General features: G+C 48.5%; 1 pseudogene; it reads left to right on the top strand.

Moving 5' to 3' along the window:
* Positions 1 to 626: 626 nt before the first annotated feature.
* Positions 627 to 6,000, top strand: part of LOC134949344 (selenoprotein W-like) — a 28,249-nt pseudogene continuing 22,875 nt past the window's right edge.

The following is a 6,000-nucleotide window of genomic DNA, read 5'->3' as shown; positions in this document are numbered from 1 at the left end:
TAAGCTGTTTTTTAGTGTTTTTTGAAAAAAACACCCGAATCCAAAACACACCCGAATCCGACAAAAAAAATTCGGTGAGGTTTTGCCAAAACGCGTTCGAACCCAAAACACGGCCGCGGAACCGAACCCAAAACCAAAACACAAAACCCGAAAAATTTCAGGCGCTCACTCTGCACACAATGAAACAAGGTGTAATGTGCAGATCATCAATAAAAGAGACAGCAGCTTCCATATACAAGTCTATAATAACACAAGGACTGTGCCTGACAGTAACAGAATACTTGCCATCACAATGATGCAGCAATTGCTGTTACTTTGTTGTGCCCTTAGGCTTTCCCAGGCCCATTCCCACCATCCTTTGGTACGTTCCATCCCGTACACACAAAATCTAGTCAACATGGGGCTATGGGCAATTCCATTTCACAGCTATGGGGGGCATAATAATTCTGGGTGTTAATAACGTTAAAACTAAGGGTAATGAATGTCTTGGTGGTATAAAATTAGATGAAGCGCTGCAGACTTGCGATACACGCTCGCTGCGATACTTCAGTGATGGGGAGGAGGGGTACAGTCCCTAGTCTCCCCCTCCTAATGGTACAGTCAGAACGTTGACCCAGGGAAAGGGGCGTGGCCGGCACAGCAGACAATTACCTGTTGTACAACACGCAGAGTGAGTGCAGAGGAAGCTTGTGTCCGTGCTACATGTGAGACAGTTTCTCAGGCGTCTGTTGGAGACTGAGGTGTAGTCAGAGATATGCCTGGAGCACAGAAGGTGGAGGTCTATGTTGTATACTGGTGAGACATGTTTTCTGCTCTCTGTGCTGCATGCCTGGGGTGTGACTGACCTGTGCAGAAAGGTTATGAACCAGTAGTTCCCATGCTCGGTCCTCAAGGCACCCTAACAGTCCAGGCTTTAAAGATATCCATATTTGTGCATTGATGGTTAAATTAAAATGAATGAGGCACTAATTAGGTTACCTATGCTTCAAGCATGGATATCCTTAAAACCTTGACTGTTTGAACCTCTGGTATATACTGTGTGGTGGGGGGTAAAAATATAAGGGCTTGGTGGGTTGGACTTCCAGTTTATTGCATTATCAATTAATAATCTCCATGGGGGATGTACTAAAAGGATGATTATAAAATGAAATCTTTGATTTCCAGTAGTGCTAAGGTATCTGAATTGACCTTACGCTGCATGTCTGTATTGAGGGCTGTATGTATAGAGCTGAATAAAGGCCAGACTCCTGTGCTTCAAGGAGCTGGTTACAGCTGAAAAACCGTTGGGGTGTTTTGTACCTTTTTTCTGAGTTATTATTCTGCGTCTACATACTGTGCACAAGTATAGGAAAAGCAACTCGCCAGCAATCTAGTAATTGGCGGTTTTAAATAAATGCGTTACTCCATCTTGGGATGGTGCTTCATGGTTCTTGCGTGTCTGCAATACTGTCCATAAGTTTGCTGTGTCATTTGTTTTGCATGTGTGCAGAGATAAGTCAATCCAGTTAGGTGGGAGTTTGTGAAATTGAGTTTGTTTCACGAACCTCCCGTACATCACCAAGTGTGCACTCCTGGAAAATGCGAGACCCAATTAGAAATGCCAACTCGCTGTAGCTGCTGCTGCTGATGATGATGATAATAATAATCTTATTTCTCTATCGTCCTAGTGGATGCTGGGGTTCCTGAAAGGACCATGGGGAATAGCGGCTCCGCAGGAGACAGGGCACAAAAAGTAAAGCTTTTTCCGATCAGGTGGTGTGCACTGGCTCCTCCCCCTATGACCCTCCTCCAGACTCCAGTTAGATTTTTGTGCCCGGCCGAGAAGGGTGCAATCTAGGTGGCTCTCCTAAAGAGCTGCTTAGAGAAAGTTTAGCTAGGTTTTTTATTTTACAGTGATTCCTGCTGGCAACAGGATCACTGCAGCGAGGGACTGAGGGGAGAAGGAGTCAACTCACCTGCGTGCAGGATGGATTGGTTTCTTGGCTACTGGACATCAAGCTCCAGAGGGACGATCACAGGTACAGCCTGGATGGTCACCGGAGCCACGCCGCCGGCCCCCTTGCAGATGCTGAAATCAGAAGAGGTCCAGAATCGGCGGCTGAAGACTCCTGCAGTCTTCTAAAGGTAGCGCACAGCACTGCAGCTGTGCGCCATTTTCCTCTCAGCACACTTCACACGGCAGTCACTGAGGGTGCAGGGCGCTGGGAGGGGGGCGCCCTGGGAGGCAAATGAGTACCTATAAAGGCTAAAAATACCTCACATATAGCCCTAGAGGCTATATGGAGATATTTAACCCCTGCCTAATTTTTCTAAATAGCGGGAGACGAGCCCGCCGGAAAAGGGGCGGGGCCTATCTCCTCAGCACACGGCGCCATTTCCTCTCACAGCTCCGCTGGTCAGGACGGCTCCCAAGTCTCTCCCCTGCACTGCACTACAGAAACAGGGTAAAACAGAGAGGGGGGGGCACATTTATGGCGATATTTTGATATAACAAAGCAGCTATAAGGGAGCACTTATTATAAGGCTATCCCTGATATATATATAGCGCTTTTGGTGTGTGCTGGCAAACTCTCCCTCTGTCTCCCCAAAGGGCTAGTGGGTCCTGTCTTCGTTAGGAGCATTCCCTGTGTGTCTGCTGTGTGTCGGTACGTGTGTGTCGACATGTATGAGGACGATATTGGTGTGGAGGCGGAGCAATTGCCAAATATGAGGATGTCACCCCCTAGGGAGTCGACACCAGAATGGATGCCTTTATTTATGGAACTACGGGATAGTGTCAACACGCTAAAACAGTCGTTTGACGACATGAGACGGCCGGACAATCAATTAGTGCCTGTCCAGGCGACTCAAACACCGTCAGGGGCTGTGAAACGCCCTTTGCCTCAGTCGGTCGACACAGACCCAGACACAGGCGATGACTCCAGTGGTGACGGTGACGAATCAACCGTATTTTCCAGTAGGGCCACACGTTATATGATTTTGGCAATGAAGGAGGCGTTACATTTAGCTGATACTACAGGTACCACTAAACAGGGTATTATGTGGGGTATGAAAAAACTACCTATAGTTTTTCCTGAATCAGAAGAACTAAATGACGTGTGTAATGAAGCGTGGGTTGCCCCTGATAAAAAGCTGATAATTTCAAAGAAATTATTGGCATTATACCCTTTCCCGCCAGAGGTTAGGGAGCGCTGGGAAACACCTCCTAGGGTGGACAAGGCGCTAACACGCTTATCTAAACAAGTGGCGTTACCCTCTCCTGAGACGGCCGCACTTAAAGATCCATCAGATAGGAGGATGGAAAATATCCAAAAAAGTATATACACACATGCAGGTGTTATACTACGACCAGCTGTAGCGACTGCCTGGATGGGCAGTGCGGGGGTAGTTTGGTCAGAATCCCTGATTGAAAATATTGATACCCTGGACAGGGACAATATTTTGCTGTCGTTAGAACAAATAAAGGATGCATTTCTTTATATGCGTGATGCACAGAGGGATATATGCACACTGGCATCACGGGTAAGTGCTATGTCCATTTCGGCCAGAAGAACTTTATGGACGCGACAGTGGACAGGCGATGCGGATTCAAAACGGCATATGGAAGTTTTGCCGTATAAAGGGGAGGAGTTATTTGGAGTCGGTCTATCAGATTTGGTGGCCACGGCTACAGCCGGGAAATCCACCTTTCTACCTCAAGTCACTCCCCAACAGAAAAAGGCACCGACTTTTCAACCGCAGCCCTTTCGTTCCTTTAAAAATAAGAGAGCAAAGGGCTATTCATATCTGCCACGAGGCAAAGGTCGAGGGAAGAGACAGCAACACGCAGCTCCTTCCCAGGATCAGAAGCCCTCCCCGGCTTCTACAAAAGCCTCAGCATGACGCTGGGGCTTCTCAAGAGGACTCGGGGACCGTGGGGGGTCGTCTCAAAAATTACAGCGCGCAGTGGGCTCACTCGCAAGTAGATCCCTGGATCCTGCAGATAATATCTCAGGGATACAGGTTGGAATTAGAGACAGATCCACCTCGCCGTTTCCTGAAGTCTGCTTTACCAACGTCCCCCTCCGAAAGGGAGACGGTGTTGGAAGCCATTCACAAGCTGTACTCTCAGCAGGTGATAGTCAAGGTACCTCTTCTGCAACAAGGGAAGGGGTATTATTCCACTCTTTTTGTGGTACCGAAGCCGGATGGCTCGGTAAGGCCTATTCTAAATCTGAAGTCCTTGAACCTGTACATAAAGAAGTTCAAGTTCAAAATGGAGTCACTCAGAGCAGTGATAGCGAACCTGGAAGAGGGGGACTTTATGGTATCCTTGGACATCAAGGATGCGTATCTCCACGTTCCAATTTACCCCTCACACCAGGGGTACCTCAGGTTCGTTGTACAAAACTGTCACTATCAGTTTCAGACGCTGCCGTTCGGATTGTCCACGGCACCTCGGATCTTTACAAAGGTAATGGCCGAGATGATGATTCTTCTTCGAAGAAAAGGCGTATTAATTATCCCATACTTGGACGATCTCCTAATAAGGGCGAGGTCCAGAGAACAGCTAGAGATGGGATTAGCACTGTCTCAGGAAGTGCTAAAACAGCACGGCTGGATTCTGAATATTCCAAAATCCCAGTTAATGCCGACAACTCGTCTGCTGTTCCTAGGGATGATTCTGGACACGGTTCAGAAAAAGGTTTTTCTCCCGGAGGAAAAAGCCAAGGAGTTATCCGAGCTTGTCAGGAACCTCCTAAAACCAGGAAAGGTGTCTGTACATCAATGCACAAGAGTCCTGGGAAAAATGGTGGCTTCTTACGAAGCAATTCCATTCGGCAGATTCCATGCACGAATTTTCCAGAGGGATCTGTTGGACAAATGGTCAGGGTCGCATCTTCAGATGCACCAGCGGATAACCCTGTCTCCAAGGACAAGGGTATCTCTTCTGTGGTGGTTGCAGAGTGCTCATCTATTGGAGGGCCGCAGATTCGGCATACAGGATTGGATCCTGGTGACCACGGACGCCAGCCTGAGAGGCTGGGGAGCAGTCACACAAGGAAGAAACTTCCAGGGAGTGTGGACGAGCCTGGAAACGTCTCTTCACATAAACATTCTGGAACTAAGAGCAATCTACAATGCTCTAAGCCAGGCAGAACCTCTGCTTCAAGGAAAACCGGTGTTGATCCAGTCGGACAACATCACGGCAGTCGCCCATGTAAACAGACAGGGCGGCACAAGAAGCAGGAGTGCAATGGCAGAAGCTGCAAGGATTCTTCGCTGGGCAGAGAATCATGTGATAGCACTGTCAGCAGTGTTCATCCCGGGAGTGGACAACTGGGAAGCAGACTTCCTCAGCAGACACGACCTTCACCCGGGAGAGTGGGGACTTCATCCGGAAGTCTTCCACATGCTGGTAACCCGTTGGGAAAGACCAATGGTGGACATGATGGCGTCTCGCCTCAACAAAAAACTGGACAGGTATTGCGCCAGGTCAAGAGATCCGCAGGCAATAGCTGTGGACGCGCTGGTAACGCCTTGGGTGTACCAGTCGGTGTATGTGTTTCCTCCTCTGCCTCTCGTACCAAAAGTATTGAGAATTATACGGCAAAGAGGCGTAAGAACGATACTAGTGGTTCCGGATTGGCCAAGAAGGACTTGGTACCCGGAACTTCAAGAGATGATCACGGAAGATCCGTGGCCTCTACCTCTAAGGAGGGACTTGCTTCAGCAGGGTCCCTGTCTGTTTCAAGACTTACCGCGGCTGCGTTTGACGGCATGGCGGTTGAACGCCGGATCCTAAAGGAAAAAGGCATGCCGGAAGAAGTCATTCCTACTTTGATTAAAGCAAGGAAGGAAGTAACCGTGCAACACTATCACCGCATTTGGCGAAGATATGTTGCGTGGTGCGAGGATCGGAGTGCTCCGACGGAGGAATTTCAACTGGGTCGATTCCTACATTTCCTGCAATCAGGATTGTCTATGGGTCTCAAATTGGGATCTATTAAGGTTCAAATT

The sequence above is a fragment of the Pseudophryne corroboree genome, chromosome 8 (genome assembly GCF_028390025.1).
Source record: "Pseudophryne corroboree isolate aPseCor3 chromosome 8, aPseCor3.hap2, whole genome shotgun sequence".
Lineage (NCBI taxonomy): Eukaryota > Metazoa > Chordata > Amphibia > Anura > Myobatrachidae > Pseudophryne > Pseudophryne corroboree.
Note: the sequence above shows the minus strand (reverse complement) of the source record. Positions and strands in the feature narration are given on the sequence as shown.